The sequence below is a fragment of the Melanerpes formicivorus genome, unplaced genomic scaffold (assembly GCF_026170545.1).
Source record: "Melanerpes formicivorus ecotype bairdi unplaced genomic scaffold, bMelFor1.0.p_v2 SCAF_3, whole genome shotgun sequence".
NCBI classification, from domain to species: Eukaryota; Metazoa; Chordata; class Aves; order Piciformes; family Picidae; genus Melanerpes; species Melanerpes formicivorus.
Genome location: NW_027142355.1, coordinates 31,044,874 through 31,069,775, shown reverse-complemented (window position 1 = coordinate 31,069,775; position 24,902 = coordinate 31,044,874). Strand labels below are relative to the sequence as shown.

The 24,902-nt window shown below is 38.2% G+C and overlaps 1 protein-coding gene across 3 annotated transcripts in view; it reads right to left on the bottom strand.

Moving 5' to 3' along the window:
- IMMP2L (inner mitochondrial membrane peptidase subunit 2) overlaps positions 1-24,902 on the bottom strand; it is a 480,655-nt gene that overhangs the window by 375,778 nt on the left and 79,975 nt on the right. The window lies entirely within an intron of this gene.

Here is a 24,902-nt window from a genome sequence, read left to right as displayed (position 1 = left end):
AGACATTAATAATGTAGACAGAGCATTTTCCTGGGAAAATGAGGATCCAGTGGAACAACAGATAAATCATACCCAACTGCTCACTGTTTGTTGTTCCACAATCTGTTGTGTTTTATCGAATATGACTAGTACAAGTCTGTTACAGCCATAAAAAACATTAGTGGAAATTAATATGTAAATTACTGTAGTGCTTGTGTGGAATGCCATTTCATTAATTTGAATCACTGATATGACTGTGTAATCTAAATTTATGAGTTTTTTAACTGCCTTTCCATGGAGAATTCTGCATTTATTGAATTTTACCTTAGAAGTGTTTAATGCATTAAATAATATTTGCATGGCAGTAATGTACATGAATGGCTTGGAATTTAATATACATACCAGTATTATTATTGGAATTTAATGCATACTACTCATGTTGCCTGTGAGAAAACATATAACCTACAGTACAAAAAAAGTGCATGTAGATATTTCCTTTTAAAACATTTTTAGACAGCAATGAAAACAGATTACTGGAACACAGAACAAAAGCAGGCTTTTGAGTTCTCAGTAAAGTAAATATTGCTCATTACTGTTTTGTTGGAACAAATGCAAATCTTGTTCTTGTACTGTAAGTGATTTATGTTGCATAGAAGGTACTGTGTCACCAATCAGAGTTTAAGAAGAAAAAAACACAATCTAAAAAGCACATACAATTAAACAAGAAGCTTTATCAATACATAGAGCAGCGTGCAAGTTAAAGTTTCAATACCCAGATTTGGGAAACTCTTATGAAAAGAAATATCCTCTTAGATGTAAAATGAGCTACCCAAATAGAAGAAAATATTTCTGAAGGAATTATTGCAAATACAATGTTCACTTGCTGAAGAAGTCAGCAAATGCTACAGAAAATAAATCTTACCAAGGATTTATTCAGTTATGAAGATCTAATTTTAGAAGTGTGACAATTTCAGGTTTAAAAAAGATTTCTATTATCAAAAGGCTTTATGTTTACTTATTGACAGGATTGTAAAGCATTCTTTTCCCACTGATTCTAAATGTTTTCATATCAGCAAATATCCTGTTTGCTGGTAGGACATGCTCCTGGGTTAATTAACTTGCAAATGTTCTGTTTTGTTGAGCAACAAGATCGTTTCTTTACTGTGCTTCAAAGCATTTACCTAGGAGTATTTGTGGTTCAGTTTTACCCCTAGACACTTCATTCTTTTTCACACTGAGACTTGTATCCATAAACAAAATGGTGTTTTATGTATCATCTAGCCTTTGAATGTAGAAAATCACTTTGAAATAGGGTTTTGGGTAGCAAGGAAACAAAGAATTCGATATCAGATTTGTTTAACCAGAACACAATGAGGACTATATTCCCAGTCAGCAACAAACGTTTTGCACTTGTCAAATCCTCCTGTCAGCATTCCCTACAGCTCTGCTGACTACAAGGAACACCTGTCTACTCCAAGGTCACTCTGATGCAATGTCACCTTGCAGTGAACGTGTTTGCACAATTAGAATGTCAGTACCACCTTGCAGGGAATTCTGAAAAATCTGTCATTTGACTTTAATTGATTTCTAGGTAATTATACTTTGCAAATTGACGTGATCTTAAAAATCAGAATCTTGAATTAGTTTGGACAGCAAAAGAGCATGCACAGATGTAACACAGGAGCACGTACAGGCAAGTATCTGTTATTTGCAGTGGTTACAGTTCAATTACTTACATCATTAGTGTTTTCAGACACTTCATTCCACTGATTTCCTACACACACACACACACACCCCCTATGCCCAAACTGATATAGAAGTATGGGGTTTAGTTAAAACATCACCTGTTTTTTGCCTCCTACTTTCTATTTAGGAAGCTACCTCTTCCATGGTAATTACTGCAGTCTTTTTTTTTTATAAGGCTGTGTTTTCTAACGTTAAATACATACACCAATTAAACAATCATTGGGGTTGTTCCACACACCTGTATTCAGGTGTAAATGATAATAGCAGATAAGAAATACCACAGGAGTCTCTGTTTTGACTTGACCTTGGCATTCAAATGAGTGTAATACATAACTGTTCTGTTCCCTTTAGTAACTGTAGGTTGTATTAGAATCCTATCCTCCACCTGTCCTGAGATGTAAACCTTCTCTGTATGTCTGCAACTATGATCTTCTGTCCTAAGTTATGCAAAACATAGCAACCAATTATCAGAAAACACACATTCCTTAGCATCACTCAACTACTTACCAGCCTCCTCTTCCTACACTCAGGTCTTCAAGAGAAACATTTCCTTTCTCCTATCTCATGTTAAACTGTTCTTTCCTCCTAACTAGAAACAGATTAACAGATTTCATAGGTCAGAAAAGCAATGGAGAATAATTCAGCTCTTCAAACAATCAGAGGAATATTTATGTCATTGCTGTTCCTCATGGAAGAGTGCCCTTTAGAATAGAACAGAATTAACCAGGTTGGAAGAGACCTTTGAGATCGAGTCCAACCTATCATCCAACACCTTTGTCACTGCAGAAATCAGTGCAGAAGTTTTAAAGACTCACTTGTCACGGATCTTGTAAAAATATCTTCCATGAATTTCCGTATATGCTATGCTTGATTCTGCATATGCAACAGCAAGTATTTTTCCACAAAAGAATGGCAAAGCTTTCTACTGGGAAAAAAAAAAAAACAAAATATTAACACCAGAACACTAGTCTCAATCAAAACACAGATAAAAAGACACTTCAAACAAAAATCTGCACTACCTTCCTCATGCATTGTCTGGACTTCTGACTGTTTTCATAGTATTGCCCAGCAGTTCATTAAGCCTAGCCTGTTTAACTACAGATAGTCAGTACCAATTAGTGCTATCAAGAGTGCAGATATTGAAAGTCATTGCAGAGGACCAAACATGGTACTGGTTGTCTCATGTCTCCACCACTGACTAGCAGGGATATCTAGGTACAGGCTCTGCAGAGTAGTTATTTCAGAAAAAAAAAGTGATCAAATAAGGGGACATTTAATATTAGCTTCCTCAAGAATCCCTATAATCTTCATTCTGTAGTCAGCACCCAATCTTGCTCATGGCAATCTATATATAATTTTCATTTACAGTATCACAGCTTGTTAAACTTTCTGCTGCAATAGTCTGTAATGCACTTCAAAAGTTATTCTTATTCCTGGAAAGTAAAAGGATGAGAAAAGGAAATAAAATCAATCCCAGGAATTACTTTGCCCATGTCTCAGTTTCTTTCCATCTCTGTTGGAGTCTTATAATATGAAGAGCTGAATAGCCAGACTTTTAGATAGACAAGTCCGTCTTCATTCATATCTGATCCTTCGCCTCCTAATCTCCTCTCTTGTCTGCTGATTTGAGAATCACAGCCAGGCAAGGACTTTATATATTTTCATCAGAGGAAGAAAAGCTTTATGGCAGGTTTTGCTCATTACTTCCTCACATTCTTCTGCTGCAGTCAACAGAAATATGTGGTATTACAATTATAGAGACTGCAGCAATACCCAACTGACCCCACCTGCTAGCAGGTCTTAAAAGAGATTCTACATTATTTACAATGACATCAAATCCCATCCTTACAAGCGCCTAAAAATCCTGTACAATCTATAATGCCACTCACAGATCCACCATATTTTAAAACTACAAGGAAGGAAATCCTACTACATTATTATAACATGTAAGGGAATACTCTAACTGAAAAACTAGTATAATTCACAGAAACCATCATCGAGACTCCAGCTGCCCAAGTGTTTAGTATTCTGGGAAACAGCAGATTTCTCACAAACACCACACCACACACACACCAAACAAAACAAAACACAAACCCACAACCAAACAACAAAACAAAACAACACAACACTTCACCATCTTGGCCAACCCCACAACAGCAAATCATTAGGAACAAGGCCAATACTTAGATTTCCTATGTAAAAAAATGGAATCCATTATGACCTGCAACTACTTCAACCTGCTAGTACTGACTGTCACCATGCCAAGTTACAAAGAATTCACTAAATGTAGTGTCATTTCATTATTCACACAAAATACAGAGAGAACATTTGTATCTTCTAGACTCACTCAAGCTTCTATGAGAAGATTCAATAACCACTACTTCTCCATCAAAACAAAACTCAACTATACCTACAGCAGCATCAATTTCTTAGCCCCTGTATTCAGTACAAAAAAATAAAACTTACAAACTACTTTAGATAAAAAATGTGCAAACCCATTATAAAATCAGGTGCTTCTTGCAACACCCCAAGGAAGCTACAAAATACAGGAAGCCCTCAGACACCACTAACAATCACTGTGTATTGTATGCTCCCAATGCCCAGCTCAGCAATCTTAGACCCTTGACTACATAAACACACCACTCTAGAGAAATCCACCAGATCTTTCACTGAATCTTCTAAATTTCTCTTTTCTGACTCTAAGGGAGAATCCCAAAGCCCAGACAATTATGAAACATACATTCCAAAGGATGCTAAAAAACACAAAGGGGAACATTAGGATTCTCTTTGTAATTCCTTATATTCTGCTTTATAATTCTCACTCATCTCTAACACAATGCTTTATATTCATCTCTGTCTCCCTGCCAGAAAGCATTTAGTGGTTCTGTTGACTCCTCTGTGGATAATATCCTTTTTTCTTCTCCACCGCTGCTTCACAGATACCCACTGTGTTTCCTTTCAGATGATGCAGCCCAGTAAACAGGTTAAACTTGTAACAACTTAAGAGCTGCAGTTCAAGACCTCTTCTACTGTTTCAGATTTAAAGAGGTTTACATGGTCAAAGGTCTGTTTTCCACTTATTGCAATTAGTCTAAGACATTATCACCTCCTTACAAAGCCTGTAAAGCATTTCTTCTTAGAAAATCATAGCTACAATCCTGTAAGTGCATTAATGTATTTATTGTTAGCATAAAGGCTTTTAAGTGCTAATGTCTAGGGAGATAAATAAAACAAAACTATGAAGGGCTTCAAGAAGCCTGATTACAATGTTATTTTGACTACAGCAGAAAAAGTATTTATACACTGCACATAAAATTAAGATAATTATCTAGTAGTTTAATTTTAGGAAGAGTATACAGGCCTCTAACTGTAGTAACAAGAGCAATTACTTTTGTGGTAAGTTAAACATTAGATTTGGAATGTTTTCAAACTATGCATAATAAAGTTTTAGCAGGAGTTTACACTATAAAGAAATTCAAGAAGTGTCCTTTTATGAATCTGCAATCTATATAACACCAGAAATAAAAATATTTAGCATGTTCATTTCTAACATGCTAAAATTTCACAAGTACCACAGTACAGTAATTATATTAACCAGTATTTAACAGATATGGTAAATTGTTGCAGTGCAGACTCCCCTTCCTGGGCTGCACTTCAATATCAACCCAAATCAACATTATGGGAGGACTAAGTGCTCCCTAACTGCACCTGAAGCCCCTGTTGCCTGGGAAGCATACTCAAAACTCCTCCTGACTGGACCATAGCCCACTCTGAAGGAAGCCAAGGGAAAAGTACTGACTGAAGTCAATCATCTTGTGAACCTATAAATACAAATCATAAGTAAGGTCCTTGGTGTCCTCTGCCATCCCAGCGGACTGTGCTAAAGCATCTTCCCCTAAGGGTAGGTTTTTCACAACCTCAAGGTAGATTTCATGATAAAACTAAGACCAACCACCAGTAGAAGCTGACAAAGGGAAAAAAATCATCTACTGGTAAAAGCTGATAAAGGGAAGAGTAATTCAGTGTCCTGAAGGAACAAATCCCAAAACCTTCTCTAACCCAGACAATGGGTTAAACACCTCTGAATGTGTAAACCTGTACCTTACCTGGTCCAGGGAAACATGTAGCACATGTAGAACACTTGTGAACTGTGTGTGTGCCTAGCCATATTTGGACATGCCCCATCCTAGGGGTCAGCTATCAGGTTTCTCTGTTACCAATGGGCATTAAATTGTCTTCAGACAGTATTTAAGCCAGCTGAGATGGTAGGCAATTTGCCTTGTTCTCAATGAGAAAGCAACAAGAGCCAAATGCTGCCAGAATTGCAGCTGAAGATCCTGTCTTAGCAAGCAACCCAAACCTGGCCTTGTATCTGGACCAAGGCAACCAACACTCTGAGAGTCCTGCACAAGAGGCAGAAAGGGGAAAAGCCCCACAAGAACTGAAGCTCAGAATAGCTCCTACAGCTGCAGCCCACGAACTGTGCACCAGATTTACCATAATAATATTAACAAGTCCTATATTACTGTTGTGTAGGATCCCCTTATTCCTTGCACTGTCTAGTTTTCTCATGCATGCTGCTTCCATGTAGTAAATAGAGGAAACATTGCCATCAAATTGGATCATGATAAATTAAACTTTGTTAAATTACAACATATTAATTAAACTATTAAATTATCATTCTATCTCAATAAAACATATTGCTGCTTTATTAGTCTGAGTGAGGTGAATTCCAGTCATTCCGAAACAAACAGGATACTACACCAGGATTCTGCAACAAGAGATTTAAGGGGTTTACTACTCTTCAACATAAATATACTAAAAGTTATATTATGATTATGCAGATATTAGGTATAATTTGCATATGTATGCAAATTGCATGGTATAGGTCATAAAGGCAATAACTAGCAATTCAGTTATTGGGAGAATCACTTATCTGAGGTGTGATATGCTGGTTTCTATACTTCATTAAGACAGAAATCCTGCAAATATGAAATCAAGCTACTGAGATTATTACCAAGCTAATGTTTGTAGTTTTGCATAAGACTACTATGCTCACATTGCACTTATTTTATTATGCAAGCAATGTTTCTTATATTTTAATAGTTTTCACATGATTGTTGACAATGAGAGAACCAATTAAAAATCAAGCTTACTAAAATGTCCAGTTTTCATGTAAGAGTTCTCAACCACTTGAAAAATCCCAAAGCATATAGGCAATACTAGTTGAGTCAAATACTCCCAGGAGACATCTGACCTACTGTTGTGAGTTAAGGGTTAACAGGTGGGAATCACCCAACCCCAGGACTGCAGTCAGGTCATATTATTCCCTCCCCTTTCCTGCCTCCCCTCTATTTAAAGGGGCAGGAAGATCCAGCCTCTCTTCCTTTTTCACCTTTTTGCCTGGTGCAAGTTTTTTGCTGGCTGGTAGCTGCTTGCCATGTGGTCAAGCCTACCTCCATGTGTTCATGCCAATCTTGGAGGAATCCATTGCCATCCAACTTTCAGATTTGTATATATTTGTATATATTCCTTCCATTAATTTCCTTGTACATCCTTTTTCCCTAAATACCTTTTATTTTGTGTAAAATGACATTCTTAACTTCTAATTCAGTGCAAGTCCTTGTGTTTACCCCTTACTTCCCCTGCCCTGTCTCCTCCCTGAGAGGGGAGAGGAAGGGGGGATAGGGATGAAATCTCAATTCTGTCCCCAGAGGTTTTTGCCCTGAAAAAATTAGATGGTGGCACCTACACACCCACCATATCCTTTGAAATTCTTTTTTCAAAAAGAAAAAAAAAAAAAAAGAACAGTCACAAGAAGTATCTGTATAAAGTGCTACAAAGATTTCATTTACATAGCCAGAACCCACACAAAGTTTCAAAGTGCAGTTTTATACATATGATACTATAAAGAAACATTATTTGAAGTGGAGAAATTGAGAAACACTCTATAACTAGACCACCTCCTCAGTTAAACTGCTTATTTGTTAACCCAGAATTATTTTTACAATGGAAGAGCTTTAGTTATTTCAGGTATCTTAGATATCAGTATAATTACTCAGCTGGGATTGTTTAGCCTGGAGAAGAGGAGGCTCAGGGGTGACCTCGTTGCCCTCTACAACTACCTGAAAGGTGGTTGTAGCCAGGAAGGGGTTGGCCTCTTCTCTCAGGCAACCAGCACCAGAACAAGGGGACACAGTCTCAAGCTGCGCCAGGGGAGGTTTAGACTCGAGGTGAGGAGGAAGTTCTTCACCAAGCGAGTCATTCATCATTGGAACGGGTTGCCCAGGGAGGTGGTTGAGTCATCGACCCTGCAGGCGTTCAAGGGGAGATTGGACGTGGCACTTGGTGCCATGGTCTAGTCATGGGGTCTGTGTTGATAGGTTGGACTCGATGATCCTCGAGGTCCTTTCCAACCTAAGTGATACTGTGATAATTTCCCTATTTTACATATTTCAGACATATTTATTTTCAGGTTGATGTTTGGCTATTGTTCAAAATAATAATCTTGAAGAGCGATGCTTTGAAGGGGAGCAATTTGATTGATTATAATGCTCATTTAGTTTAAAAACAAATAGAAATCCTGAAGTTACTGGTATCAAAGTCCTTGTGATGCCCTCTAGAACTCTTCACAGGCCATTAAGTCTATAATGTGGAATACTGCCTTTGGATAGAACCCACACTAATTTTCAAAGATTACACAAGATTTTGGTATGTCATTTTAATACTTTTTAAGTAGCTAGATTATCCTGATAAACCTAACAGCCTAGAGACAGCCATCACACTCCAGTACTCCAATAATAATCCATGAAATGAAACATACCGATTCAATGGAATACAACTCATTACAGTCTGTTAAATTCAACCCAGGAAAAATACACACACACAGATGTAGTGAAGGATGCTTATGATCAGGATTGTGCCCCAAACATTTGGGTAGGATATATTTCTGTATGTGTTAACCCTCCTTTGTCCCCCCCTCCTTCCTGGAGGCAGCAGGGGGATTCCTGGCGCTGCTGAGTCCAGGTAAACAGCCTACCTGGGCGTGGTCTCACCCCTGCAGTACTAGAGGCAGGCTATATGTTTGTTTCCCCGAGTATAGCATATACTCAGGCCATATTTGGTAGCTGGTAGTTCATTGGTTAATGTTTGCGTTGGCAACAGATGCTTATTGGGCCAGTATTCACTGGGGCAAATGGTAAATAGGGGTCGTTTGGCAAATGAGCCCCCCACCTCGGTGTTGGAGCCTGTGTGTGCGTGCGTGCCAGCCAGTGCTTTGGGAGGCCTCGTGGTCCTTTTGCCACCGTCACCCAGCTGTGTGCGGTGCCGTGGACAGCACTCCGTGGGATCAACACCTGCGTGATCCATCATAGGAGAAAACCTGGTAGACCGTGTGAACCAGCGTTGCTGACCTGCCACTACCCCCCCCCCGAGCGAGGAATTTTGTATCCTGAGAGAGAACAGCAGAGCCACGCGGTGAGGCCACGCGGCCGGCGCCATTTTCTGCCTCCTTATTACGGCACATACGTGCCACGTTGTCTGGATTATAAACATTATTGAGGAAAGACTCCACGAAGTTCTCAGCTTGTGAGTAAGCCAAGCCCTTTGTAGAGCTTCGTTCAGGATAGCGTTTATATTGCTCCGGGTGGAGGGTTGCCGGTCACTGACCAACCCCTCCCCCGCCACTCTCTGACTCAGTTTAGATTATAAGTTCTGTGAATCATTTTGATTTAAATGCCCATACATAACATTCTGTAAAGATAGTTCCACTAACCGAATATTGATACCTGTGAAGGGCGATTGTAAATACCCCGTTACAGAGTTTGTATATATATAAATAAACTTATATTTTCGTTGATGGATCTGCCGTGCGTTTCTGAGGGCATATCCACGACAACAGAGAAATACACTATAAGTGTCCTAAAAAGAAAGATACACAGACTTTCAAAGGACAAGTACAAAGAGATTATCTAGAAATGGAGGTACTCTATTATATAAAGTTTCCAAAGCAAAAGTAAACACATTCATTTCTTAAAACACTTGAAAAAAATACTGGGGAGGGAGATGCTGTGTGATTCACTCCAGGTGATCTTGCTCTAGTAGTGAAGTTGGACTAGATGAACTCACACCCCCCTTCCAATCCCTACCATTCTGTGAGTTGAAATGGTTTTATGCAATTTTGAAAAATCTAATTTTTCTCACACATGGTTATGTTCTGCTCAATCTCACAGTATATTTTACCCAAAAGAGGAACCCATCTGCCAGACAGGATGGCTAGTCTTAAACATCACTAGTCATGTAACTGCAAATATCTTACACACGGTGCACCTGTGTCAACATGCTCAGGGCTGGTAGCTTGTACTACAAGTTATCCTATTCTCAAAAAATTAATAGCATTTCACTGAAGCAATATGGTATATTAATATTTTGGAAGAGAGAAAAGTTTCAGGTCCTTTGGGTTTATAATTATAAATTTACAGAGTAGATGCAAGGTAATTTCTAACACCTGGATAAGTACTGGTCATAAAAACTGAGTTGCCACAGTAAAGGTATGTATTATAAACTGTAGTTTCTGGAAGCATTACATTTACCTGTACTACAACAGAGACCCACAGCTGCAAAGGGCAGTTAAGGCTCTATCATTCTGCAACAATTCCCTACTTAGTCTTTTCAAATTACACACACATGGTCTACCCAGCATCATACCTCACACAGCCTTCCAATGGCCATTTTCTTCTCTGTAAATAAGTAGTAGCCGATTTGTGTATGTCAAAAGAGTTTCTTGGCAGCAACCAGCACCAGAACAAGGGGACACAGTCTCAAGCTATGCCAGGGGAAGTTTAGGCTTGAGGTGAGGAAAAAGTTCTTCACTGAGAGAGTCATTAGTCATTGGAATGGGCTGCCCAGGGAGGTGGTAGAGTCACCATCCCTGGAGGTGTTCAAGAGGAGATTGGATGTGGCACTTGGTGCCATGGTCTAGTCATGGATCTATGGTGACAGGTTGGACTCGATGATCCCTGAGGTCTCTTCCAACCTTGGCAATACTGTGATACTGTGACATTACAATACCAGGATCTATTCAAGGCTGGGGTAACAAGGATCCTGAAATTCCAAATTATTTCATAGGATATAAAAATGTTTATCCGAAATTCAGATTTCAATCATTAAATGTAAACAAAGTATTTCAATCCAGCAATATTTAGTTCCTAGTCACAATATATTCAGCAAGTAAAAAAAGAATTTTCTCTTCCAAAAACTCTTCCAGCAGCATTATTTTAGGATTGGCAGAAAGAAAAAAGCTCATTTCTCTAAGAATTTCTAACCATATATTACTCAAGATTTTTTAACCCCATGTAACTATACATGTTTTACAATGTTATCTACATATTTCAATTATCATATGCTTTATCTTTCCCCTACTGTGTTATACTCTTTATGAAAAGAGTATTTCTAATAGACAAATACAAAGTAAACAAAAAGTTTAGAGGAAACTACAAGACAACTTCTTCAAAGATTAGGAATATTCAGATGGCTTTGGTTTGGGGTTTTTTTTTTTGTTAGCTTGGTTGGTTTTTTGTTTGTTTGTTGGTGGGTTTTTTGCATAGTATGTAATATAATCATCTCCTTCAAGTAACTCCTGTTTAAAGCAAGAGAAATGAAATGAAGGAAATATTATCTGAAAGTCATTTCAGACAGAACTTTGTTTTCTTGAATAGAGAACAAAAGGATCTCTTCTGTTTTAACCAGAGGCAGCACTAACCCTTTCTAGCTAGCGGGGATCTCTTATTATACTTTCCTATGACTTTCTGACTCCAAATGCAACGTAAAGAGAATGTTCAGCAATTAAAATAGAAATTCATATTCACAAATATAGTTCAAAAGCACTACCTACTGCATCAGCAATTTAGCCAAGCGAAACTGAATTTTTTTGGACACAGTCAACATCATCTTCAATATACCTAGAAGCAATAAATAAAATGTATAGTTTGCATGAAGTAATACAGCTCCATTAATTTCTGTGATAACAGATTACTTTGCATGACCTGAGAATCAGTCACATAGCTGTTGAGAAGTTTTCAGACTTGGGTATTTAACCTGTAACCAACTCTCAGAAGAGCTGACCTGAGTTGACTCAAACATAGCATTTGTAATGGTAGACATCCATTAAAAGGATACAGATTTGAAACCATGAGCCACAGCCACCCACAACGCATAGGGCCATTAGTGAAAGAAAACAGTAATACATCACTGGTTAACCCATCCTTTTTCCATCCTTTCTGAAACATGACTTTTCTCTAAAAAAAATGAAAGTTTTAAGGCCAGATTTTAGGATCTTGAGCATACAGATGCTGTTTAGACTAGATGCCCATATTCCCAGGAATTAAACGTTGCTGCCATTACTGTGCCAGAATTTCATATCTGAATCCTGGCCTTTCTTCACATACACTGCATATAAAAATTGGATATCTAATTTCACTTGGCAAAGGGTATCTAAATATTATAATTTAAATGCACATTATAATGCTTCAATCATTGTCTGAATCTAAGTAAAATCTTGCAAAGATCTGAATACAGACTTGAATACTCTGTAATATATGCTGCTTCTTTTTCCCCATTGACATGCTCCCCCAGCCTTTTTATAAAACCATATCTGAAATCTTCTATTCAAGTGGAATTTAATCACAATGTACATTTATATGCCTTACACTGCTGACCAGATTATTGACCTAAAATATTAATCAGAAAGCAATACCTCATAGTTCTTCTGACATGTCAGATTGATCCACCTATTTCAAGCAGGAATTAGAAAATTGCTAAAACATTTACATGTCTCAAAAGTAATTCACAATTCAAGGACAAGGTAAAGCCTTCCCAACACCCCAGGCAAACCCTGAAGATCCCAAGCAAACAAAAAATCCCAAAGAAAACTACAAGCAGTACTGCATATAACTATGACCTGGGTCTCGAATCAATCCAGAACTATATTGCTTCATGGATTAGATGGATTTTGGACAGAATTCATGTGTATTTGTGTGGGTTCTCTGTAATACTAAAAGGTCAAAGTGAGATGTATAGCTTGGGAAGTGATATGCATAACTACTTATCATTAAACAGTGAAGAAGAAACTGCTGCAACAAATTCCCATGTAACTTTTATATGCAACTTTAACATGCACTCCAACTGACTTTACTTGATATTTATCCAAGATGAACCCTGCACAATGAAAAAGAAAGAATGCCAAAAACATAACATAAGCACTGATTTGGCCTGACAAATTCAGAGGTGTCCCAAGTGGTAGTGTATCCATACCTCAACTAGACAGCAGAAAGTTTAGAAATTACCCAGAGCTACATATTTTACAAACAGATAGAAATCAAAGCTCATTATCAAAGGGTGCCAGCAGTTACAGATTTCATAGTATCATAATATCATTCAGGGTTGGAAGGGACCACAAGGATCATCTAGTTCCAACCCCCCTGCCATGGGCAGGGACATCCCACACTAGATCAGGCTGGCCAGAGCCTCATCCAGCCTGGTCTTAAACACCCCCAGGGACGGGGCCTCAACCACCTCCCTGGACAACACATTCCAGGGTTTCACCACTCTTATGGTGAAGAACCTCCTCCTCACATCTAGCCTGAATCTCCCCACCTCCAGCTTCATTCCATTCCCCCTAGTCCTATCACTAGGGGGAATATTCCTTTATTTCCTGTGACAATAAGGCACATTATATTTTTAGTGCCTGTTTTAATGAACAGAAACCTAAATTTTCTTGAACAACTTGATGTGCATAACTTGTTTTATGTCCCACGTAAGAGGTGGCACAGATCTAGTCAAAACCCAGGTGTGATTTTAAACAGAATCACAGGAAGGATTCAGTACACTGGTTAGAAATAGAACTCCAAAACATACTGATTCATATGGAGTCTCTAGTACACGTTTAGCTGTGACTTATTTAATTTTCTGTGACTTCCATTTCATTATACGCACAAGATAATGAAGACAGTGTATTTATAAAAGGACTAATGTACTGGTTCTTTTATTTTCAAACCTTTCAGGGCATGCAGTAAGCCCTTAAAAAAAAAATAGTCAGCCTTCATTATCACTCCTTACTGACTAACAAAGCAGCAACAGAAGATAAAAGGTATCATCATGTCAGGAGCAATCATAAACAAGTATCACCTCCTCAGAAGTTGTCAAGTCCGAGTTCCTATTTCTTTCCCTCTTCATTATGGGTAAGAAGTTCTCAATAATGAGCAAGTAGTGGTTGCAAAATTCGCCTGACTGAATATTTGAAATTATCTTTTATGAATCTAATTGCTGTTTTAATTCTTAGTAGCATAGCAAAACACTCTATTTAGAATCCATTGTAGTTTCTTGTTCACAACAATGAATTTCTGAAAAATAGCACCAGCTAATGTGAATTTAAAACTGGAGATAATAATGTTCTCTGTGTGAAATTTCTGAACAACTACTCAAAGCTCTCACAACCAAAATAATATTCAAATACAGAGAAGATAATGAAAATGCCCTTAAACTGGCACACACAATGTGGCATATTCCTTAGAAGTTTACATTTTAAAGCAAAATTATTTAGAGAATCTGTCTGCATGTGACATTACTATCTCCATATAAATCCATAATCCCCCTTTGGAAAAATTAATTAGTATAAGCTTCATCCAAATAGAGATGTTTATACTATAGCTACTGTAGCTTCATGGCTGTTTTATAAACAACAATTTCTAAACCATACAGGGATTCACCTCAACTGACCTTAAGATTCTGATGTCAACATATTGTTTATGCTAGAGATCTAAATTACCTCTTCAGTCAGTGAAGAAAAAAGAAAAATACCTTTGAAATTATTCAGGCAGCTTTACTTTACAGGCTTGCAGGCTGATAAATTAACCCCTGAAGGTGGTTGTGGCAGTTTAGGCTGGGTGCCTCCTGCTCCTGTCACATACACCTCCGGTGTTGTCTCAGTCTGGAGAGGGAAAGAGACTCAGTTCTTTTGAATATTCCCATGTTATGAAATTAGAGGCACAAATGAGGCCAAAATATCAACAGCGAGGTTATTTATTAATACAAATAAAGTGGATGGATCAGAAGGGGAGAGAGAGAAGAGGGAGAGAGAAGAGGAAAGGAATTGTATTACCATACCACTCACCCCCCAAGAGAGTTTGGGTCTGTGGAGGAAGGGTGCTGCAGCTTTGGAAGGATACTGCAGCTTTGGCATGGCGGAGATGTTGTCCTTGTTGGCTGTTCTGTCCTCTGAGCAGCCTCTTCAGCTCCATGAGTTGTAGCAGGCAGAACTAAGGACACAGAGAGAGGGTTCCTCTTGGTCTGCTTCTTCCAGGCTACATGGTGATGTCTCTGTCCTTTTCCCTCCTGATATTCTCTCCATTTTTCTTCAGAGCAGCATTGCTCCGGTCTTTTCCTTCTGCTGTGTTTTCCTTCTCAGCGGCATTGTCCAGGTCTTTCCCTTCTTTCATGTTTTCCTTCTCCTTAGCCAGTAGTTGCTCAGATCTTTTATACAGATTTTAGGTATGAGTACAGGTGGTGAATATGCATATTCCAGAGAGTATCGATAGCAGTGGCCTCTGCCCATTATTTCCAGGGCAGCTGCAGTCTGGTGAGCAATCTTTATCTGTGCACCTTCCAGAGAGTCATTCCAGTGGCTTCTGCCCAATACACATCAGCTATTGTCTGGGCAAGCAGCAAAGGTGATTTTATCTTTGTTGAGTCACATCAAGAGAGACAAGATTTAGTCTCTCCCAGGTGTCCTGAGTGTCCTGCCCAGTGGGGTGGACAGAGGAAGCAGTGTATTTTATACCCATAATATCCTGAACCCTACAAATCCATCTGCAAACTCATTCTCTTCCTCTTTCTTCCCACTCTGCCCCCTGGGAGATGCTCCCTTTCAGGTAATCTCAAGGACTCTTAGGCCTGGCTAAGCCTAATGCCAGGACGAGAAGCGGGGAGGGGCAGTCTCAGACCTGGCCAGCCTGAGACCAACCTAGCAGTGGCAGATGGAAGAAAATGCCCTGGGGGTTTTGGGTATACCCTCAGGTGTGGTATAAGGGACTCTGTACACTTTGAGATTCTTTTGTCACTGTGCTTTATAGCTTCTGTAAAACACTTACTGCTTTTCCACTTAAACTTTCCATCACTTCTGCAATCGATTTGTGTGAGTGTCATTCTTTTGCCCCTCTCAAGGGCAAGAGAGGATCTGCCTGGCTTCAAACTAGGACAGTGGTATTTCCTCTCTGTTAAGTACTACAGAAGAATAGATGACTACTTCCAGAACTCTAGTGCTAATTCAGACGGACCCCATCTTTAATGACCTGAATATCAATGCCTCTAACACATCAGCTAAGAAAAACTAATTATTTGAATACTGTTTGCCACTGGCACTCACTCTCAAAAGGCTCACCAAATAAGATAATGTAGAATGATTTACCTTGTGCTCCAGTAATGCCTGGAAACACATAATTTATATTGTAAGAAACACATTCATGTCTTTGTGTCGTTCTGACCATGCTTTCAAGATCATTGATACCTACAGTCTCTTCTTCAATAAGGTATTGCACAAATGTTAAAGCTTAATTTTCTTTTATACGAGAATGAGTGCCTACCATCAGAGATTAAAACTACTGGATTCCATTTGAATAGAGATACTATTCCTCTCTGCAATGGGAAAAACTAACTATTTGGAGCAAAGAGTTTTACAAACTGAACATGAATCAGCACTGTAATGTTGTTTTAAAAACAAAATGTTTGATCTCTTCACAGAAATGTTTTAGGACATACTGGGGAAAAACAATTATGATCTTGGGATCTAATTGTTCACAGAGTTCACAGACATCATAAATAAAAGGGTAAACCACACAAAATGCCAAGGAACACAATCAAAGAAAGGAGGTGAAGAAAACTTTCCAGAATGTACTACATCATAAACTATTCATTATACATCATGTCCTGTTTGTTTAAACAAAGGTACCATCCTTGTTTAAACTCAGTAAAACAGTGTATTGATGGAAAAACAATATTCTTGTCAATAATAAACCCAGGTATGGCCATCAATTATTTGTTTTACCAATAGCAGTGGACAATCTCCTTTTTTACATTACATATAATCTGTTCAACAACAGCTCAGATGAGGCTTTGAGCAACTTGACTAAGTGATTCTATGATTGTATAATACATGGAGCATTCTTTCCATTGTATTCAGCACTAGTAAGTTCTAAAGTGAAATACTCTGTCCTATTTTCAACACTACAATTCTGGAAAAAATTGGACAAACTTCAGAGAATCCAGAAATTCTGAGGAGTAAGATCTTTCAGAAATCTATAAGTATCATCTACAGGAAAAATATAGAATTAGTTGAGTTTGTTTAATATAACAAGATAATCAAAATAAAGACTTAAAGTCTTTAAGTCTTCAAGATACACAAAGGTACCATAAAGAGAAGGTTAATGAACAGTTCTTTTATATTGCAGATGGGATAAAAAGACTGAAATAGCACCAATGGATATTAAGGCAAGGAAGTATGAAAAAAACCAGTCATATTTCTAATAAGTAAGGTTTGAAAAGACATGCCTAGGAAGTTAAGTGATCATCAAACCAGCATATTTTTCAAAATAATTTAAAAAAAATAGTTGACAAACCAGAATAAGTGCAGGCCAGCTCTCCTTCTACCACCCCATCACGTCACATTATCAACTTACATCACTTGCTGCTTATTCCACCGCACAGTAATACCTGATTCTGATGCACCAACTTCATTTCAGATCCTTTCTTCAGACAGTGTCAAGCACCATAGCTCCTAGAGCCACCTCTGATCCTAGTTTCTTGGCTTTTTCTTCTCTCATCTCTTATACAAAAAGAATTAGTGTCCATATACCTCAGCAGCAGGCACAGCTCAATACGTAAGGAGTCTTTCAGACCTACAGGAAGGCTGGGGAGGGACTGTATAGAAGAATATGTAGCAACAGAATGAGGGGCAATGGTTTTAAACTAGAACAGGGTAGATTTAGCTTGAACGTTAGGATGAAGTTCTTTACAATGATGGTAGCAAAATATTGGAACCGGTTGCCCAGAGATGTGGTGGAGGCCCTGGAGACATCCCTGAAAACATTCAATGGGGCTTGATGGGGCCCTGAGCAACATGATGTAGTTGGAGATGTCCCTGCTCACTGCAGAGCGGTTGGGAAAGATGACCTTGGAGGATCCCTTTCAACCCAATGCATTCTGCGATTCTCTCACAGTCTCTCCAGATATATTTTGCTATGAACCTACAAATGTAATTCCACAAATGGGGTGATCTTTCTTTCCAAAGCATACTTGTGGATGGAAGTTGAAAGAAAGATTTTCCTCAAACATGCATCATTATATTTGATAGATCTACTGAATTTTATATACTAACCTTCTGTACAAAATTTGAGAGCATCTGTAGCATGTCATAGAAAATTGCAGGCCTCTTCAGGCCATCACTATACCATAGTCTGCTTAGATTGCCAAACCTTTTAATAACTGCCAGAGCTTCCTACATTTGAGTTAATTTAATTAATTCTTTCATATTAAGATTAGGAAGCCTTCGCAGCCATTCTTTATCTTCATTATGTGCTTGTCTTAAATGATGCATATCCTTAATTGTGAAGCAACTGATTATATGAAGCAAATGCCTAACTCCAGAAACACCTTGGTAGCCATACTTATAGTTAATTTATCTTAAGACTGTTTACTTGGGGAATTGAGACTGTTTATTTGGGGAATTTCATTACTCAACCACTTGCAGATGTAATTCATTTCAAGTAACATACAATGCTAGTAACAATTCTTCAGATAAGAATCAGACTTGGAATTTTAGTAAGACATTCTTCTAGGTATTATAAGAAACATAGAATGTCTTATCTGTGAAAAAAGTAATCCTTCTTTGGAGAATAAAAATCTATGGAAGTGGCCAATAATTATAATTAAGCTTTTCCTTTTTCTCACAGAATACAGAAGATCTGCCCATAAAGTAAATCAGAGCAAGAAACATCCTCCTATTCTTGGTTACAGTCACAAATAAAGTGATGGACAATATCTGAAAGAAGTACTTGGGATTTGCCTCAAATACCTTCAAGCTGAAAAGTGTCTGTGATCCCCAAACTTAGCAGATCATCAATTTCCAAGCTACTATACAAAAGACCATCATTGCTTATGTTTTGGATCCAATGATTTTTCACAGGACTACAGAACAAAGACGAATCCTTTCTGAATCCCAAATACAATCAAATAGAAGAAAAGCACATTGCAAATGAAGAATTATGATATTACTAGACATGTCTGATGTGTAAAGTCCTGTTTGTTATGTATGTTTTGCCATTAACACTTAAGATCATTGCACTGATTTCCTGCTTCAGGATTTTTAGCCACCAAAGCCCTTCTTGAATTTGGCTCTTATTTTTTAGCCTATGTGATAGCCTATAATGACTATTGTCTCAAATAAGGTGTGAGGTACCTGGTTTTGAATAGACAGCTGATGGCCTTATGAGCTCTGGAGGAGAACTGCCATCTTAATGAAAAGAAGTAATTCCCTCTTTAGAACCATGTGTAACAGCACAGTGTGACACACATTGCACTGCAGGTGCAGTAGTGCACACTTATCTTTGCTATTTGGAGAGACCTCTTTATTTAGAATAGAATAAACCAAACCAGGTTGGAAGAGACCTTCAAGATCATCGTGTCCAACCCATCAACCAATCCAACCCACCCAAACAGCTAACCCATGGCACCAAGTACCCCATCAAGCCCCACACCACAAAAAAGGGTATAAAAGACCACAGTTTCCAGGGTCCACATGATGCACCTACCACAGAAGGCTCTGCTGGGATGTACACTTGCCACTGGAAGTCTTGGACTATACCTGTGAAAATATCACTGTATCCAAGGAGTGGTGATCTGTTTCTTTCTGCGATTTCTTAACTCTCCCTCTTTTTCTTCCCATTTTCCCCTCTGCTCCAGTCCATTACCAGGAGCTTTCACTGGCTCAAATAAGCCCAGCTCCTCAGCTGTATGGTCACAGTTTGCTTTTATTTACTCCCAAGGGAATTTTTGAATCTTAGCATGACCTCCCCCTGCTGCCCAGGTTGGCTTGGAATACTGGGCCTTGAGTGACTACCAATGCAAAAGGCAATGGATTGTCCCTTATTTTTTAACAAAATTAAAATACCAAGTGTCAACATATTATTGAAACCTCAAATAATTACTCTTTCATTTGTGTTTGTTGTTCACATATGGAAGCAAAGATTTAAAGTCCATTAAATTTCAAGACTTAATTGGATAAATCTGAAAGGCTATACTGAAAATTTATGAAAAAATATATCATAGAAATGCTGCTTTTTCCCAAAATGAAGAATAATGAAAGAGTAATGTTGCAATTAGATAATTCAATTTCTCTTATAATGGATAAATAACATTCATTATTACTCTTACATCATTCCCAAGGTCATTTAGTATGGTTTTGTGGAAATTTCATTCACATGAAATGTACAGAGCCACAGTACATTGATAAATTCAAGGTCTGCTAAAATCTAGCAGTGCATTGTTTAGTTCACTTAGCACTAATATATAAACCCCACTATAGTATAAAATTGTGAAATGAATATAAGGTATCATGCAGTTTTCATGATGAAACATATCTTGTGGAATCGATCTAGTAAAATCTTACCAGACAGCTAGGAAGATTTGCCACTCTTCTTCATTCTTAGCTTGAGATAATGATGATGACAACAAAATAGGTAATCTTACCAATCTGTTATTACAAATACAAAAATACTTCTTTCCTGAAAACCAAATTACTGTGTGCTATATATTCACAGCATCACCTACTTCCTATTGCAGATTGAGGTTTAGATAATGCTACTGATGTGCTACACATGGTTCAAATATTACAGAAAATAAGGTTCCTGCTTCAAAGAACTGATACACAGATTCTATCACTGCATCTCATTTCTGCAGCACACTGGGGTGATGAGTAACTACTTTGTTTTCTTTCAGGTTCTATGAAGCCAAGAGGTGCTAACAGTTCATAACAGTTCACACAGTTCCTGTAGTAACCAGCCCTTCCTGCACTCCCCAATCACAAATTCAAGAGCTTCCTGTATCTTTGAACAGTCCTACTTTGCTCCAGTTAAATAATGATAAAATTGCTTACATCCCTTGCACCTGTACAATCATCTTCAAGGCAATCAGTGTGTTAAGTGCTTATAGGTAGTTTAGCAAGAAAAAATCAGAACCTGGTGATAAGCAACTGAAGATTAGCAGTTAAAATACAAACAGATTTAAAATACAAAATTGCTGCTTGTGGGCACATTTCAATTAGTGGATTGGACAAATAGATTGTGTCTATGTTTACCTGTATTTGGGGCTAAGCTACAGCATTTGCTCTATCACCCATTGACCCCTCCAGGAGAGAAGGGGAATCAGGAAAGGGAGAGGAGACCCCTGGGTTGAAATGAAAACTGATTTAATGAAACAACAAAACTGATATCAGTGCCAATATAAAGTGTACCTATATATATATATACACAGATAGATAGATACAGATATACTCAGCCAAGCAAAGGTACAGCAGTCACAGTAAACAAGAATTCAGTCCTGAAGAGCAGGAGAAAGGAGAGGAGCAGGAGAAAGGAGAGGAGCAGGAGAAAGGAGAGGAGCAGGAGAAAGGAGAGGAGCAAGGTTAGCATAAACCCTAGCAATAGTCTCCCCTCTCTGATTAAACCTCCTCTTTTACATTGAGTATGATGCTGTAAGTCAAGTCAGCTGTCCTGGCTGACTCAGAACTGCTAATGGCCTGCAGCCCATGGCTGGCCTGGGATTTTGTCCCAGCAAAACCAAAGTCAAGTCACAGAAGCCTGCAGTCTTTCATACAGACATTTCATTAGGCAGCACATACAATCCAGTTGAAAACACAAATGCCTCTTTTTTTTTTTAATCTTCTTATGATTCACATGTTAAAATAAAAGTTTTTTAAAAGCAGCAGTTGCTGTTCTGCCTTGAAACCACTTTACTTCTGTCTAAAAGCTGAAAATGTAACTGCAAAGGTACCCCCCACTCCTGCATTCCACAGCCTTACTACCTGTTATGCTAGAAAAGCTCTGCACAGATTAAGCATATGCTTGCATTAGCACACTCCACTAGAAAAACTCAGGACCATGCCTTCAGGTACAAAACTGCTGCCTTGCCCTCTGTCCTAGCCTGTTGTTTCTTTATGCAGGCAACACAGCCAGATGCGTAAGATTACCATGAAAGAATGCTTCAAAGAACAGCTATTCCTGAGAGGTACCATTCAATGCCCTCCAAGAGAGAAGGAGATGGTTTTGAGATTTAGCCATGCTCCAGGAATCTCTGGATGTGCCTGCTGCCTCCTGGGACCATTAACAACCAAACTAATACAGTCTTACTGATCCTGAAGGACTAGTTCCATACATTGCCAGAAGCAGAGATTCAGTGTATCCTTTCATCCTAATGGAGACCCAAAGTCTCAAAATGGATTAAAAAGGAGTTCATTACAGTTAAAAAACAGGAAAATAAAACTGGTTTCTTTTGGTTGTGGGTTTTTTGTTTTTTGGGGGGGGTTGTGTTTTTTTTTTTTGCAAGTAAGCACAGTGAGGAAGGTATGTCTGTTCAAACAACCATTTTACACATTTTTTCTCTTCAATACCCTAAAATATAAGAAACTGCCCCACTGAACCTGATCAAGGATATCATCTGGCTTGTTATCACACCTCTGATAACAGTTAGAAAGAGAGCAGCCTTCAAAAATGTTTAAGACAGGGAAAGCCTGCATCATGCCTCTCTCCCTTTTGACCCCATATTCTCCCAGCCTCTAACTTTATCTCAAGGAATTCCAGAGCCAGATGTTAGTTTCCTAAAACTCCATTCAATCTGTAAAACATAAACTAAGTTTCAACTGGTGTTTCATCACGATAATATATTGTCATACTGATTTCATCCTCAATCTCAGACAATGGAATACTTCCACTGTTTTAAGCCAACCAACCATTCAAAGTAAAAGAAATTTACTAGTGGTGTTTTTTTTCTATATTCACAGCAGCCTTTTTCATGTAATGAGAGAGGATTTTGGTTGTCAGAATTAACAGCTTATCATTAACTCAACAGAAAATTAACCATTTCCAAGTGAAAAGAAAACTTGACACAGTTACATACAGATCAAGATAAATACAAAAAGTAAAGATCACTCAGGATGAGCAAGCACAGCTGACAGTAATCATAACTGTAACATAAATAATTTGTCTGTACAGGCACATAAAGAAAGCACTGATGAGATCCACTATTAGAGTAAAGTATTTTGGTCACACTTCATTTACAGTCAAGTCCAAAATGAAGCATGTTTCAGCCCATATAGGATCGTTTTACCTCTGGACATCAGAGGCATATTCTGTGGTCTAGTGCTCTGCAATAAACAGGTGTTTGAATACACCCTGTGCTACAGATAACAGTAAATTTGCCTCCTGGGATTTACAGGACATTGGTTCCTAATGAGCAAATGTAATGCTATGGCAAAATAGAGAATGTGTGAGATAATACACACAAAATAATGCAAAAGACTGTGATTATCCAAGTATCTTTAACTATACTTAGCATTTCCTATCAACTAAAACTACACTTAGAAGCAAGTATTATACAGTAAGCATGTCTTGGTATTATGCATTGTAGAGCACGAATTATGTATATAGGAAAAAGATAAAATATATTGTCTACTCCAAGTTTTTTTTTTCCCAGAGATGCATACATTTTTAATTGCACATGACATCCACTTTATGGTCAGAATATTATAATTACATATAGGTAAGAGCATTAGGAATAAGAAAATCAAGCTTTTCATGGGAATAGAAGAGTACAGCATCCTCTTAGACTGCATTGTAACAAAATAAGTGAATCTCTCCACTTGAAGAAATGCTCACAGGCCACCTGAGCTACTGGCAAGACACAGCAGAGTTTTAAACTGGTCTTCCTCAAGAACCTGCTCCAACTTTTTCTAGCATGCAGAATCAGAGATATATTAAAAAATATGTGTGTGTGGTTTTAAATGCTTCTTAAAATAGTATTTGGAGAGACTGATGGGGTTTTCATAATAGTTTTAATTTTTGTTTATCTAAAGCATGATTAGTGCAGGAATTTAATGTTACCGCTGACAATTTATAAACAAATGTTTTCAAGCCACACCACTAAAAATGTGGTTTAAGAAGTGTTTCATATTATTCTAGACTGCAACCAAAATGTAAGTATGTCTGCAAATAACATGCAGGTACCACCACAGATGTAGAATATATAACTATCATCCAGTATTGTAAAAGTAACGTATTTTCAGCTTTGGGGTTCCACAGAAAAATGTAGTTTACAAACCTGTCCTGGTTTGAGGCCAGGCAGATCCTCTCTTGCCCCTGAGAGGGGGCAAAAGAATGACACAAAATGGATTGCAAAAGTGCTGGATAGTTTAAATGGAAAAGCAATTAGTGTATCACAAAGACTACAAGCACAGTGACAAAGATACCCCAAAGCATACAAAGTCCCTTCCAGCACCCCCAAAGGTACCCAGCACTTCCCATCTCCCCACCTGAGGGTATACCCAAAAACCCCAGGGCTCTTTCTTCCCCCCTCCACTACTAGGCTAGTCTCAGGCTGGCCAGGTCTGAGACTGTTCCTCCTTCTCCTCCTGGCATTAGGCCTAAGAGGCCTTGAGATAACTCCCCCACCATTACCCGACAGGGAGAAGAGAGGGAAGAAAGAGGAAGAGAATGACTTTGCAGATGGATTTATAGGGTGCAGCATATTATGGGTATGAAATACGCTATTTCCTGTGTCCATCTACTGGGTTGGACCCTCGGGACACTGGAGGTGTAATTTATGTGGCAGGAACAGGAAGGACCCAGCCAAAACTGCCAGAAAACCCCATGAATTTTATTGGTTAAATGGGTTTATGAAATTTAAATATTAAAGCAAGTGACTTTTATACATACAGAATGAAAGCATATTAAAATCTAACATAGTTATGTCAATGATATTTTAGATGCCTTTGATTAATTTAATATTTTATTATATTTTTTTGATCTATAATCTAAGTGAGTAAAGAATGACAACTCTACCTCATATTTGTCAGAACT